Source organism: Lissotriton vulgaris, chromosome 4_1 (genome assembly GCF_964263255.1).
Source record: "Lissotriton vulgaris chromosome 4_1, aLisVul1.2, whole genome shotgun sequence".
Taxonomy (NCBI): domain Eukaryota; kingdom Metazoa; phylum Chordata; class Amphibia; order Caudata; family Salamandridae; genus Lissotriton; species Lissotriton vulgaris.
The window spans coordinates 393,687,195-393,703,993 of record NC_141691.1 but is presented as its reverse complement, the minus strand read 5'-3'; the positions used below and the strand labels follow the sequence as shown (position 1 = coordinate 393,703,993).

The window sequence follows — 16,799 nt, the reverse complement described above, 5'->3', positions numbered from 1 at the left end:
CAACCCCTAACTTGATAGGAGACAGATATACTATACGCCCCACTTCTGGAAGGTAAGCAAAGCACCTGATAACTTGCAGTAGTCCTAAAATACATAAGCCTCCAACCGTACTTGGGGATATCACCTAAATATGAAAGTTATATAAAATGAAACCTAAAAACAAATCAAAATTAAAAGAGTTGCCACTCCTTTCCAACTTTGCAATGGCTCCTATCCAATGCCTGACTGTGTCATATCATTTACACCATCAGTGCACAGGCAGCATTACTCGACCACCTTATACATGTTATATGCACGACAAAAAAAACACTGCTGAAAAGGAACAGCGAGAATGCTGTTTAAGGGAACAGGCCTTGCCTACTGATGCTCATAAACGTGCGCCTAGACATCAGCTAGCTCATGTTCTGAGGCGGATGCTGCTGAGCAGAACTGTTCGTAAAAAAATAGCCTTAATGTAAAAAAGGGAGATTAATGAAGCGAGGTCATGGTCCTAAGGCACCATCCCATTTCATATAATAGCTACCATTTTCTCAGAGTGAAATTAACTCTGAGGTCAGCAATGTTGGCAACCGAATAGGCTACTAAAGCAATCCAGCCAATCACCACACATCGTTTGAAGAGCTGAGAGTGATATCATTGTCCTTTGCCTTCAAGGTAAACATGTATTTTTAAAGTGTTTTCTATCCATTGCCAGCACTTGTCTTTCTGATATATGTAGGAGTAGGTTATGTTATTAACTCTAGGCACGAGAAACTGATTTGAGCTCCAGCCAGCCCGAACGATGTGAGACGCTTAAAATATAGTTTGCATCATTTTAGTGAGACATGTAAACTCTTGATATCAATAATAATAATAATCCACATTTTGTAAAGCGCACAATCACCCGTAAGGGTCTCTAGGCGCTGAGGGCCGTCGGGAACATTAACCCCTTCGATGCGGATGACAAAGCCAGCTCATCATGGGCGTTACCTGCGCTGCGCGCATGACGAGCTGGCTTTGTCACGTAACACGGGTTTTTTAAATTTTCAGCGCTCAGCGGGAAAACCCGCTAGCGCACATGCGGTTAAGCAAGCTATTGCACAGAGTCACATGGTGCTGGGCTGATCTGCCGCTGGTGCCGGGGATCGAACCGTGATCCCCAGATTCCGGAGTCAGTCGCCCTAGCCGCGGCGCCACAAATGTCAATGTCTCCTTTTTGTTCGTAAAAGTCAAATGAGGTCGCTGTGTGTGCACTACTCGTGTACGATAACAAGTAAAATGCTTTCGACACCACAGGCTGATCTGTTTATAGCAGAATGACAGCTTAGAATGCAAGCAACACTCGTTTTCCCTTTAATGCACTGCAGTTGTGCTTTGCTGTCTGTGTCCTATATCATGTATTGCCAGTTTGCCACTATGGTGGTGAGAAGCCTAAATGTCACTAGAAAGGTCGAGCACATTCTGGTCCTTTCGAGGGATAACCGAAATGTAGTTCCATGGAGCCCCAAAGTTGGAGTTCCACCCTTCGTGGGTGGCACATCTGGCTGCAAGGATTTGGCTTCCCAGATGAAGAGGTTTTGCCTGTTGCCACTCAAGGCTGCCATTAGCCCGAGTGGCAGTGGGTATAAACAATGCAGCAGTTGCCTCTCAATAATAGTGCACCATCTGCTCCCCACCATATTCTGCACTCAGTGCATGACTTGTCTTAGGGACCGAATGGATGGTGGGTGGCTGCCGAAGGGCCGATTCCCACTAGCACCCACGAGGAACAGCTGTAATGTTGTTCTCCTATTCCACAGGGAAATTGAATCAGCGCTGCATCGAAGGGCACTGCATCAGTTCCGATCGGTGCAAAGTTGTCACTGTGTGTATTTTGTAGAACAACAGCTGGAGAATCCATGTTCAACATCCAGGAATAGATTTGCAACTCTTGGCAGGACAGGACTCACAGTTGGCAGAGTTCAGCAGCTGAAGCAGAGCTGAAGGAGGTCTTTAATGGCCCTAAGATTTCAAAACAGGAGGCAAGTCAGCAAGACCTTGTAGAAACTTATTTTCAAGGATGTAGAGAGTAGGCACAGTCCTTCTCACTCCAAGACAAGAGGCAGCAGGCCAACACAGCAAAGCATGTAGCAAAGTGCCACTACTTCCTACAGCACAGCAACTCTTCTTCCTGGCAGAATATCTTTAGATCCAGAATTGTTCTGAAATCATGGTGTCTGAGGTCCAGTACTTATACCCAATTTGACCCTATTTGACCTTTGAAGTAGGGAGACTTCAAATAGATGCTTTGAAGTGCACAAAGCCCTGCATTTCGTAGCCCGAGACTCACTACAGGGGTGTGTGCAATTCTTTGTGTGAGGAAAGGCACCGGCATATTTGGGTGCAAGTGTCAGCTCCACCCTCTCATCCTGCCTCAGGATGACCCAACAACATGCAGATGGATGCTCAGTCACACTTACTCTATCTTTGTGTGTGGCTGCTAAAGGGACAGGAGGAAGCCAGCTGTCACCCAACCCAGATGTGTATCGAAAGAAAATGCAGAAGGCACCAAATGGCTTTCTAAAAGTGGCATAATCAGTATTGCAATGTAAAAAAAACAACTTCACCATGAATTGTGTTTTTTAATTGCGAGTCCAGAGACACCAAATTTGATTTTCCTAGCGTATCCCAATAGGAAACTTGACAGGTCGAAATGGTCGTTAAAACTGCACGCACAGGCTCTACAGTGTCATGCCTGAGTCGTGTTTAAAGTGCTACTTGAGTGGGTGGCACAATCAGTACTGCAGGCCCACTAGGAGCATTTAATGTGCATGCCCTAGGCACATGGAGTACACTTTACTAGAGAATTAAAGGTAAAATAAAGATGCTAATTGTGGATATGCCCATTTTACCATGTTTAGAGTACATAGCACATGCACTCTAGCACTGGTTAGCAGTGATAAACTACCCAGAATCCCAAAGTCAGCAAAAATGAAGTCAGCAAAATGGGAGGTCAGATGGCAAAGTCAGGGGAAACCACGCCAAGGATGCCAGATCTAACAGAGAGGATGACAATCACTCACCCTCTTCTAATTGTGATTCGGAATGGATCACACAAATATATTGCAAGTCTAAAAGCCTTTCCCGGCTCAAAAATGGGATTAGTAAATCAAACACAACACTTTTACATTTTCTACCCTTGTGATTGTGTGAATCACAAGTTTTGCAAAAGTACATATAGCCTGTAGTGTGGGAACAAACACAAAGCTTTAAAGAGGTATCTTTTTCAAATAGGCAGACAATATGGGTGGGGTCTGTAAATGCTTACTTAAACCTTGTATTAGTTGTGTTACTACTAGCAGAAGGTGTTGAACTGTGGCTTTAAGGTAAGCAGGCACACTGATGTAAAGAAAATTATAGTTATGTTATGTTCTAAAGATTTCTAAAGCCCATGGATGCCCACAAGGGGTTTTCCAGCACTAGTCACAGGTAAGAAGACCGCAGAGTAGGTGAGAGCAGGCTGGGCTTAGAGGGAGAACAGCCAGTTCTTCAATTGCATCCGGAACCTTAAATGTTTTTGAGTTTTTCTTAGTGACTATGGTGAAGAGTTCCATTGAGTGGGGGCAAGGATCAAGCATCAGAGCAGCAAGAATTAGAATTCCTTGTTTATAGAGAATCTTGTGGGAGATGCAGAGTGCCTCAAACTTTTTGCATTTCTCAATAGGGAGCCAGTGAAGATTAATTAAGAGCTGAGAGGCCAAGCAGAATTCGGGGAGGGAGAAAAGAACCCTGGCTGCAGCATTTTGGACAACCTGCAGTCTGTTCAAGACTGATCCTTTGGCACCCAGGTAGAGACGGCTGTGAAAGTCAAGGCCTGAAATGACAAGGGATCGAACAATCAGCTGGTGAACTTGTAGAGTGAAGAATCCTAAAATGGATTTACGGCTTATCATGATGCCAAAGCAGTGGCCTGCTAGGGTTTTAACCTGGGTTTCAAAGGATTGGGAGTAGGTCCTAGCACTTCTGGCCACCAAAGCTATCCCTAGAGGTGGGTTTGACTGCCCAGCAGAAGGATATCAGCCTTACTAGCATTACATTTTAGGAAATTATCATGCATCGAGCTTGTGACAGCTGTAACACAGTTTTTAAAATTTTTGCTGTCATCGGTCGACTCTGAGGACAAGGAAATGATTCACTGAGTATCATCTGGAGAGGACACCAATGACATTCCAAAGATTTTACTACATCATTCAAAGGTTTGATGTAGATATTAAAAAGAGTGGACACTGTGTACTAGTAGTCTATGAGAGAAAGTGAAAGGTAAGGAGATTACTTGGAAAGACCGATCCTTTAAAATGGAGGTAAACCAGATCCTGCCTTGCCTCATACCCCCAAATCACTGAGACAGCGTAAAAGGACTGTGTGGGAGATAGTATCAAAGACAGCACTTAAGTCTAGGAGGATCAATTACTCGGAGTTACCCATGTCCGCAGTGCTAAGCAAGGTCTCTGTTACTGTCAGGAGAGCCGTTTCTGTGCTGTGTGCTGGCCGAAACTCATTTTGTGAATGAACTAATATTTGATTTTGTTCTACAAAAATGGGTCAAGAGGTTGTTCCCGTGTTTCTCCACAACCTTTGATAGGAAAGGTAATAGGGAGATTGAGCGGTAGGTTTCTGGCAGGGTGGCATCCAGTGATGGAATTTTTAGGAGAGGAATGACCTTCGCATGTTTCCATAACTTTGTAAACACTACATTACTTAGTGAAAGATTAGCTAGCTCTGGAAACACTGGTGCGATACTCTCTTGGCATTTTAAAATGTATTCTGGCTTGAGCGGATATTTTTGGGATCCTGATTTAACCCGGGGCATTATGGCGGAGATAGAGTCAGTCTCCAGTAGCGCTGTGTCAAATCAGTAGTTCTGGCAGAGGAGTTGGGTCATCTGTAGCATCCTTCATTTTGAAAAAGAAATAGCTGTCATTCAGCTTAGTATTGTAGACTTGCTAATATCAGTACTAAGGTCTCCATAGCAGTTCAGAAGAAAATAAATATTGTTCTTGACAATGCGCAGTATCAATAGGCAACTGTATGAACACTTATAATTTGGGACTTAAAGGAGAATGATGCTTCAATGATGAGCCCAAGGTTATGAACCAAAAAGGCTGATATGGAGAGGGTTCTAAATAACAAGTCCACCAATGAATAGACCATGAGGTTTGGTTACCAAAACACAAACACCTATGGTTTGTCAGTATTTAATTGTTAAGAGCTGAAGTACATCCAAAGGGCAACACGTACATGCACTCCTTTAACTTGAGTTGGAGAGAGTTCTTATTCACGTATATCCACAAATTAAGCAGGCCACCATCAGCATTATTGTAAAATCTCATGCCAAATATGCAAAACAGTGTGACCAGGGGAACAACGTAGACTTGAAATAAAACTTGAATCAGAGCAGAGCCCTGAGGCACACACGAGATCTTTTTGTTAGCCTAACATAAGTTCTTAGGAGAATTTGGCCTTTCTATGGTCATTTAAAATAGAATAAAGTAAAATCATTAACATTTTTAATCTGGATGTTAGCAGGTTGGTCTACCAATATGTAATGTGAGACCACATTGAGCCCTGCTGAGAAGTCCAACAAAATGAAGGCAGCTTCTCCTCCCTCATCCACTATCATTGTACATCGTCAGTCATCTGTTGCAGAAACGGAAACCATTTTAGTGTCATACAGATGACAAAACCCAGATTGATATTCGTCCAAGATGATTTTTTTTCTTACAGGGTAGTAATGCTATTTATACACAGCCAGTATCACCATTTCCTTAAGCTGCAGCAAAGCACAGAGTGTTTGTACTCCTAACAGTATTGCATCTGCTAACACGTGCATATTTCCTTGTCTGGCATTTAGTTTTAATTATTACAATTATGCCGGCAGTCTGGAAGTTATTGATGTAATTATTAACTTTGAAACTATTGCGAGCAACATGGTTTCTTTACCAGTAATGGTTTTTCGTCAAAGGTGCAATAAAACAAAAGACACATATTACTGTATAATTTCTCCCTAAAGATAGCTAAAATGTTAAAAATTACAAAGGAAGTGTTTAATTACAAGTCAGGGGAAAACATACATTTACTGCGTGAAACCTACTTTTAAAAGTCAAAAGAGACTGGTAAAAAGTCTGTGTGTAACCCAACAAAATGTGAAACAGCCAAACAATAAAAACACATCTTCTTGCTGTTAACTTTCTTCAGCTATTTTTTTTTTGTTCATTTTTATTTAAAGTTGCACGAAAAATACACCCTGCATGTTGCTGGGAATAACATGTAATTGGTTGTGGCACTATTATCTGAAGTATCAAGGCCTCAGTTAACTTCACAGTGCAATTGGTTTGTAAAACCTATGCCTTGTTCTCTGTTCATTATTTTACCATGTGTTGGTCTAAACGGAGTAAATATTCCAAGAAAGGAAGTTCAGGTGAAAGGATGTTGTAGTTATCACACAAAATCTGAAAAGCCACGGTTAACTAGGCAATCATTACTGACCAGATCAAGCACTCCTGGTGTTCACTGATTGCGTCATAAATGTCATAAACAATAACTTTATTGAAGACATAAATTAAAACATATTTTCTTTATGTTTGATACCTGTAACGCCCAAATGAAATGAACACAGTCGTTGCCTGTATTATGCTGCAGGCTCTGCATGTCCTTGTGCCCAGTGCATAAAGAGGCAAATGGAATAAAGAGCTAGTCTGCAGAGGGCATTGCTTGTAGTCATGCCCAGTACATGCCACATTTTGCAGCATACGATGTACCCACTTTGTATGTAAAGTGCATACAGACTTTGGTTGTGCATGCTAAATATGGAATATATGTTTAGGTATGTATGGGGTGCTCTTAACATGGACATGTATTAGGTAGTATCAAAACGGAGTTTAAATATTACATCAAATTATTTCATAAATAAAGTTCATTAGGCATAAGCATTAATAATGCAATACAGTTTATATATTATATCAGATTACATATCCAACTCGAGTAAGCAAAGCAAGAAAAAGAGAGCCATAAAAAACATTATAATGTATGCATTTAAAATAGGAAAGAATAATCAGAATAAATCACAATTTATCTAGATAACATAATTTCATATTCTTAAACATCTTGACAAATCTCATTGCATTTATCTATTTTATTATTCATAGAAGCATAATGTAAGAAATTGGAAAATTAGTTCAAGGTTGGAGAATCCACTTCAAATACTTATGACAATCCTTGTCAGGGTAAACCACAGAGATCACTAAATAAACATATATTTAACCCTCTGGTAGCTTGGCATAAAGCAGTGAGGCTTAACTTAGAGGCAATGTGTAAAGTATTTATGCAGTACTCAAAAGTAATAATGTGAAAATATAACACACGAAAAATCCCAAATCCATTTAGAAAAATAGAGAATACTTTTATAGAGAAAATTCTGCCTAAACGGCAAAATCCAATCAGCAGAACCAGAGATATGAATTTTTAAAGTTTGAAATAAAATAGCACACCAAGCACCAATTGTGGTTATCTGTTTGCACTAGACCTGGTCAAAGTCAAAGGTTAAGGCTGACCGTGATGGATTGGAAGTCAGATGCAAGGACCAGGTTTGTCCTATGGAAAGTTTACCTTTGGACATAGAAACTTATGTAGAGAAAATGTGATGGTGGACGAGTCGTTGGTGGGGCAAGTTTCAAGCTATATATGAAACAGGGCTTGCCAACAGTGGGTTGCTGAAGAGTGGGGTCGCAGTGCTGTCATTGGCGAAGCCGGCAAAGCGACAGTTGGGAGATGTCTATGCCTGGGGAAGCCTCAATTTCAATGGGTTGCTTTGCTGCTCGATGAAGCCCTCTATTGTCAGGCTTAGACACTTTTCTGGAGGTCATATTTTAGCTGGGTTAAACCAGCAAGCTGAGGCTGACCAGCAATACGAAGGTGACGGCTGAGGCTTCGACAGCCATCCCAAGTCTCTATTAGTTCTCCAGGGAGAAAGTTGGCAAACAGTTTCCAAGTTCCAGGTTTTGCAGTGTAGGAATGAGGAATACACTCTAACAGGTCCAGGATCTTGAAGGCATCACTCGGGAGTTAGGACTCACTACTGGGTTATAGGGCAGTAGGTCCAGGCTTTCTTCAGGTTCTTGAAATAGCATAACAGACCTTCTTCGGTTTCTCAACTGGTCCAAGAGTGTACTGAGGAGAGGTCTGTGAGGTTCACTTGTATGCCGAGTGCCAGCCTGTGGGTGAAAGGCATGCCTTTGTCCACCTGTAAAACCAGATCTGGACAGTTCTTCTACCCGCACTGCATACTGTAGTTTCTAGGCAGTGTAACTGAAATGGTGCTCTCATGGAATACTTGCAGATATGTTTGTGATCTTAACACATGTATTTGTTTTATTGTGATGAATATTTAAATATATTTTTATACAATAAAGATATTCATTCATTCATACCCCGCTGGGTTTGGTGCTATCCTGACTGGAGAGACAAATAGGAGGCAGAACTGGTGTGAGCTTCATCTGCAAGATACAACGTGGGCATCCTATGAAGCCCTGTAAGGGTCTGGGCATACTTCCCAAAGCCATTGTGTCAAGGGAGGAGTGTCCCCCCATTCCCAAGGCACTTTGCCCAATGTATGGGAGCAATACATATCTCACCACAGGGAGGCCACCAAGGGTTAGGTGACAGCAGGACAATGGCATGAAAGCATTTCCGTTTTAGGCAGGAAAATTACAAATTTCTAAATGTGTTAAGGACAAACTACGCCTGAAATGCCTGTGTGCACTGCCAATTGTATTTAACAGCTGAAAGTTTCAATATCCAATATTACAACCTTCTAAATGTACCATTTGCAAATGGCCATTAACATGGACTTTAAATTACTGTTAAAATGAGATCTTGAACCTTTTTGTAACTATTCTCAAACTGAAGTTAACATTTACTACATTTAATATTGTAAACCAGTGTTTAATAGTGTTACCTATTGGAAAACCTGACTTGCCACAGTGAAACACAACTTTGGAAGTGTATCACTGTCTCAAAATGTAAAACATTATATATATACATGACCTAATATTTAAATATCATGCACCCTGCCCTATGGGCCTTTAGGGACTACCTTTAGGGTGACATATGAATTAAAAAGGAAGTTTTAGGCCTGGTCAAAGGTTTAAGTGCACACCCAGGCTTCTGTGGTAGGCCTGGAGAAATTGTTTGCAGTGCTACTGTAGCGGGTGGCACAATGAGTTCTGCAGCCTGTCCATCCTCCAATCAGCCCAGGGGACACCATCCCCTGGGGCCCGATTTTTTTTTACGGTAGGTGCCCTGGTGCCCACCTAGGGTACCCACCATATACTTGTTGGGGATTGCGAGGGGAACCCCAATGCCTTCTCAGCCTCAGCCAGCTACCCCATGCATCAGGAGCCTGCATTGATCTCACCAGGAGGGAGCAGCTACTAATGCCTCGCCGTCCAGGTGGGAGTAATATTTCAATCTGTTTACCTGCACGCTTTAGTGGGTGGGAGCATTTCAAAGCTTTCACCCGCTGGGAGCAGACTTTGTGTTTGCTCCCACATTGCAGGAGTTTTTATTAATGCTCCCTCCAAGCAAGAGCAAACACAAATTTCCCAGCCCACACTGGAGCAATAGGTTAACTTTGAATATTTTAGTATTGTGACTCTTTGGCAAAGCCACTAGGTCTGTCTTCCTTAAAATAACATTCATTTATATTGTTATGTACATAAAAATAAAGACCTCAGAAATTCACTGTGTTTTTTGTACTTGTTTGCCAACAATCCGATAAGGCTGATGAAGGTGTTTTTTCACACTCTCCGTGGGACGCTGCTTTGATTGGTCTGGGGAGGCAAATAGGCTTGCGCAAAGTGTTCGGTTCTCACTAGTGAATATGATAAAGGTGGCCTTGGGGCGCCGGACTTTTATGTTTACTATCTGAGTGCGCAAGCCCAATATATTTTTTTATGTTTTTTATTGGACGAGGCCGCGTGCATTTACTCTGCATGTTGCAGTGGAGGAGGGTGATGTATACCCGATGCCATTACACAGCATGCTCACGCATTGGTCGCGAGACGTCCCACGAACGGAGATAAACACAGTAGACATGACCTTAGCGGCCTGGCAGTAGGTAGGGCGCGGCGCGCAAATTGCCGCAGTACGAACCGGCAATGGTCATTGAACATCATACTGCACAGTCAGTGGCTCATGAGGCACCATCGATGCGGCTGCTTAAGGAGGCGGGTTTCTCCTTTAAGCAAGATATCTACCCAGAAGGGGAGTTCATTACACAGGACGCCCTGAGGTTTATTAGTAACCCAAAGTTGCTATTCAGTTTTGTTGTGCATAGGCTAAGGCATGCGGTTAGGGCTCAATACATCACATATCCTATGGAACCACCCACACTACTGTCTTTGCAGTATGTGCTCACTACTCCCACTAATAAAAAACTGATATCCCGACAGTATAGATTGATGAAGGAAGAACACATAAGTCAGCCAAACAGGAGTTGGGAGAGATGGAATGTTTGTTTGCCTGACCCAATATCGGAGGAAGATTGGAAGTAAGTTTGCGAGTTAACAAGTACACTACTTATGAATGGAAACTTACGAATCATACATTTTAAATATATACATGAGGTTTATTACACTCTTACACAACTTCATAGATTTGGTCAGCACGAGTCTGATTGCTGCACGTGATGTGGACTGGGGGGCGCTGATTTTATTCATCTCGCTTGGGGATGCAGTAGAGTGGCAGAGTTTTGGGAGTCTGTTGTGAGGGATGTGAAGACCTTGGCGGATGTAGAGTTACCGTGTATTCCACTTGTCTGTCTGCTGTGTTGTGTGTGTGTGTGCCTCACGTTCAAGGGGTGAGGGGTAGGTTTGTGCACTTGGCTCTACTTATGGCTGCACAGAGAGTGGCGATCATTAGGGGTGGGAGACGCATACCGAAAGTCGAACACTGGGTAAAAGACTGGTGTATTGCCAAGATAACATGGAAACGTACGCAGACGAATTACCTGCAATCTCGAGGCCAAAAGATATCTGGGAACCCCCGAGAATCTTTCTTCAGAAAAAGGCAACAGAGGCTGAGTAGAGTGATGGGTACTGGACACGGTGGTATGGTGTGGCGTACGGCTCGCATGAGTGAGATGGTTTCCAACGGATGGGAGATGCTTCACCGCTTCCACACGACAATGTCATAATGCTCAGGAATGATGCAGGTTTTTTTAAACATTTTCTTTATTATTATTGTCTGTTTGGTTTTCTTTCAATGGAGGTTTGTGTTTTAATGTGGTGTCTTAATATTGTGTTATCATAATACTCTTGTGGGGATATTTATGAGTATGACCATTCCTGTAAAATGTATATATGATAAGAGTTTAGTCTCATGATTATTGAGGATGTATTGTGTTGTCATTTTTTTCTTTTTTTCTTTATCAATAAATAAAAAAAAATGTTGTTTGCCTGTCCTTACGTTTATGACATCTGGAAACGTGTTTGGAAACAAATTACCCTCATATTCAGTTCTAATGTATCCTCCTTATTCAATCATATTTTTGGGGGCTCTCTTTCTGACTGTCTCATGAATATGCAGATTTTGGACTGACTTTTGGGGGTAGCGCTTCAACAAATTACCAGAAATTAGAATAACCTGTCTGATAGTTCCTTCCAGGCTTGGTGGTATACAGTTTGTCATAACCACAGATTGGACACAAATTATGTATATCCAGTATCCCTTGCCATACGACATCTACGTTTAAGGTCCCCAGTTACAAAGTTTCTTGATTTTTATGCTAAACTTTCTTATGCATGTGATGCTTCGGACCAAGATGTTTCTAAACGTCCTTGACATTCCGTTTTCTGTTTTTAAGAACTGTTTATTTACTAGAAATGCATTGTTACAGAACTGATAAGTGACCAGACTTGTTTTATAACCTTATATTTTCCTCTCCCCCTTGATCCCCTCTTTTTGACACTGTAGACATGAATTCATGTATAACCATATGTTGCGCATCATATTGTATTTATGTTCTAGGTTGTATTTTCTCTTTTTTTCTTAGATAAACTTTATTTTTTGAAACTTAAAAAAAAACTATGACATCCACCAAACTAAACTTTTTCTTCACTGGATTTCAGTGTATTTGTAATCCTATACAATGGCATGTTATATTTATGTATTTTACGTTAACATGGGCAACGTTTTTAATTAGCACATGAGTTTCAGTACACAATGAATGGCCATATGGTAGAGCACAGTGGTTGCAACTCGATGATCATGATTCAAGTGAATCGTCTATTACCAAACTTGAGCAATAGACAATGTGCAGGACCAGCATTTATACACAGGAAGTAGCACTCAGATAACAAAAAAATCTTGCAGACTTCCACTACAAACCACGTTCGGTTCATATGTGTGTTACAACAGATGAGCAAAGTATACCAATTTGATTTCAATTGCTGACCGTGTTTACTACAGGCGCATGGTACGCAGTGCAATGCCTGGGGTCATGCACAGTGGTTTACAGAAACATGCATCAGAATAACTGTGCTTTATGTGTAATACATCTACTGTATACTTTGTGTGTGTTATTGGTGTAATGGAAATACAGTATAATGCTAACCAACCATGTCCTGTAGCAAATATAGAGCAAAACCTACAGCTGGAATCTCTGATCTGTATCTACTTCATTAAAAGACAAGGGCTTTTGTATCCTAGGCTCAGGCATGGTTTAAAACATGTCTCTTTGCTTGGTAAGCTGACATCTTGAGCCATAGCAGTGATGAGTACATTGTCAACAGGAAAGAATGGCTGCCTCCTACCAGCAAAGAAGGATCTGTGGTTGTGCCCTTTGCAAAGTAAAACCAGGGCATGTCTAGCAACCAACTCATGTTCATGGATTGCAGAGGGCAGGCCTTCAGCAGTGCCCTGTATGTTTGATGCAGATAGCACAGTCTGAGGCATGTGCACTGTGCAAACTACATATAGTGCAAAGGACAGAATGTAAACTATTCCTATTTTTTAAAAAAAGGCTTTATGCAGTCCTTCTGTGATGACTTCCTAATGTCTGTCCTAAAACAAACTTTAAAAATTCCCTGAAAATAATTAAGTTAAGGGGATGCTATTGCACCACCAATTGCATCTTCAACAACACAGGTCATGGCCATCGTCTTAAGAGCTCGCAGTCCAGGCCCCTCCCCCTTGCACTGTTGTTAGGCTCAGCTTCCGAGAGGACCCCTTCACTTTTGGTCTGGCCTGTGGTGGTATTAGCAAAACAAGGACAGTAAGAAGCATGAGTTTGTTGGTTTCTGTGGCCATGCCGCAGAATGACATCCAGCGCAGATGATTCCAGGTGTAAAGCTAAGTGCTTGTCCGTGACAACTTATGATGCAGAGGTGTGGGGGCCACCATAAAAGCCGCCAATTACAGGTTTTGGAAGATAATTTCATTAAAAGGCTACTGGTGACCCCAAATAGCGCCCCACACTTCGTTGTCACAGAGAGCTGGGGTTGGCATTTTTGGAGGACCGCATAGGCATTGCCCTTTTGTTCTATGGGCAAAAAAATTGGCGTTCAGAAGAATTAACGTTCTCAAGGGATGTGATTGAAGACTGTACTAAATTATATAGGGAGCTATCGATCCCTTGGCTTCGATTTGTGAGAGATAAATTTCATGAGATAGGCATGGGGCACTTTTATGAGAATTCTGATAGTATCCTCACAAATGCAAAAGCCATTGTCAAAGAGGCGCATTATTCTAGGGCAAATATGCGACATACACAATCAGAGGTGTCTGGTTTCTTATGTTTGCTCCCTGCCTAACAGCAATTTTATTTAACCTTTACCACCAATGTACAGATACGATTTCATCTAACTAGATTACGTTGATGCACGCTGCACTTTTTAGTGGCATTCCTGAAACAATCAGGGTGGGCCAACAAACTCATGGCCTGCCCGTGTGACAATCTGGCAACTCAGAGCACCTTGCACTTTATTCTATTTTGCCCTCTTTTCAATGAGCCAAGGGAAACATTTCTAGCTCCTCTTTTTAGGGAATTTCGGCCTGGCACATGCATTAATGGTTTTAATTTGCTGTATTCATTAGCCATTTCTGCTATTTGCATTGCAGTTTCTTACTATATAAAAGTTGTATTGGCCATAAGAAAGTGTTATGAGCTATAGAGGCTGACCAGGAATGTTGTCATTTTTATTGTACAATTTGTATAACTTTGGAAGTTTATGATCAACGATATATCTTGCTGTGCTAGGTCATTTGTATTATGGACTATATGTTTCTAACTGCCAGATACCCTATGAATTTTATCCTTTATTAATGTTAACTACACTGATTTACAAATATGCTATGAAATTCTAAAACTGTGATGTTTGTTTGTCAAACTTTTATAGTCTTTTGGAGCCGAATAAAGTTATTCTTGACTTTATTCCAGTTGGGCTCTGCTTGGCTATGGCGTGTAGCAGGGGCCATAATAGCTTCTTGCCGTTCGGTGTGGCAATATGAACTGGCATTTTTTGGCCATTTGTGGAAAACCAAATTGGCTGAACCACTGTTTTGCTGACTTGCTTGTTCCAGAAGGGCTTTTTCAGCACCAGTGAGGCCCTGAGCTGAGAACTGGGGCGCATTCAAACGAAAGCTAAACTAAGCAGGTGGTATGAAGCAAGGTGGCAGTTTCCATACATTGAATGATCAACAGGAACATTGGGGCTAGAGTGCTGTTTAGAGTGCAACTTAGAGCTTGTGCATCAGTGAGGCCCCATCAATCTTGAGGGTCCCAGCAGACAAATAACCTCTCATCAGAGCCACAAATGAAAAAGCATCTGGGTCCCCAAGGGTGTATCTGTGGGATTATGCATCACCGTGGAACATTGGGGAAAGGTTATATGTGTGGACTGTGCAGAAGTGAAAGGTTAACGTAAGTTTTTGCCAGGGTCTGAGGTTTGATGCTATACATTGGATGTGTGCTCACCTTTAAGCTATACTTCTTTTTAGTGGTGACGATCAGCTCCTATCTTGTTTCCTGTTGTTTCTCTGATTGCGAGCGACTTATCGCGGAGGTGTCCAGTTGTTCCTGCTCTGATGACAAGCTTTTGTTGATCAGGATCTTCAGTGATTCAGTGGAAGACACAGGCAGGTACATTTGTGGTGTTGCAGTGAGAGATTTTAATTTTGGGTGAGCAGCACACAATCACCTGTCAGCAGTGAAAGCTCATAGACAAGGTCCATGGACCATCAACTCACAGGCAGGGAGCTCATCAGTTGGTAGTGTGAGCTCATGAAAAAGGCCCACCAAATATCAAAACATAGATATTGTTGCCTATGGAACATCGTCCTGGGACTGACCACTCCAATGTTAATGGTCTTTTGGGTTCTTCCCCTTAGTAATGAGAACTCCCTTGAGGGTGGGTAGCTCTCCCTACTATCATCTGGGGGGACACAAGTTAGACCTGACATCCTTGATGTGGTCTTTCCCCAAACATTTTGCATTCACCCCTTCTGTTTTCTGAATTCATTTTTATTGTAATATGTCCCCAAACAGCTGTAAAAATGTGTCACAACTGTTTGGTTGTCATCTTTGTGAATTGGGAAGCTTTCTGTTTTGAATTACTGGAAATACGCTTCATGTTTCTAACAACACTGTGCCTGCATAATTGGTAACAGGCTTACCTCTTTAATATTCTGTACATTGCCCTGTTGCGGAAAAGCACACCTTGGTATAAGTTTTTTACAGGAAATTCTTATTGGCAGTCTATATTGGACATCATTGTAGTGCTCATTTTCAAGAGTAGTGTGTGCAGCAACTCACTCATGCAAGTTTATCTCAATTGAAAAGATTATGCCTCCTTTCACACTTTTTTATCATTTCCATGTTCCCCCCATTAAGTTGGTGGAAGTGCATGAATCTTTTGAAGCCTATTTAGATGCAATCGATTGTGATATCTTTGCCTTAAGGAAATAAAACACATTGTTGGTGTAAATCTAGGATCGGAAAGCAGAAGCATTTTAAAAGCACTTTCCTTTGTAAGCTGTTAATGTTCACACAAGTGTGGGGGAAAATAGAAATGTTGAGGGTGTAGTTGATGAATACCCGTCAATCTTTAAAATGTTAGAGATGCGATTCAACCCAAAATACGAACAGTTTTGGAATGTTACAAGTTCTTACAATGCTCTCAATTTCTTGAAGAGCCCATTGCTGATGTTGATGCTGCTTTAAGATGAATCCTACATGTAATTATCTGGAATTTAAAAATTAGATACTTTATGAACAACTCATAGAAAGAATCAGTAACAAAAAGTTTCAGAAGAAGCTGTTTTTAACGGAAGATCCAGATTTGGAACCAGCTTTGAGGGTAGGAAGGAGCATCGAACATTCACAGTTGTGTAAGAAAGAAATTAACAATAAATACTGAATCCAACGAAATTAAGCAACATTCCAGGTAATCTCTAAAACATCCATTGAAACCTGAGAGTGTAAAAATCCCTAATATATTGGAGTTATGACCCCTAAGTCTAAAGGGGAAAAAAACTAAATGTTCTGTCTTCGCTGTGGCAACAGATCACATTTAGGAAATGCAAAGTTTTGTGCAGCCACAAATCAAGTGTGTTTCAAATGTGGGAAGAAGAAGCATTTTGCAGCATTGTGTTGTTTTTCAGTGGGACAGAAAGTAGTAAAATTGTTAATGGATGATGCCAACTCTGAGGAGGAAAACAATGTTGTTTTAATGTTGCCTTCCCGGAGCAAGACTGGGGTGAAGTAGTTAAAATATCATCCATGTATG

The 16,799-nt window shown here is 41.5% G+C and overlaps 1 protein-coding gene across 1 annotated transcript in view; it reads right to left on the bottom strand.

Annotated features, from left to right (window-relative positions):
- Nucleotides 1-16,799, bottom strand: part of LOC147718790 (connector enhancer of kinase suppressor of ras 2-like) — a 1,944,591-nt gene that overhangs the window by 1,156,489 nt on the left and 771,303 nt on the right. The window lies entirely within an intron of this gene.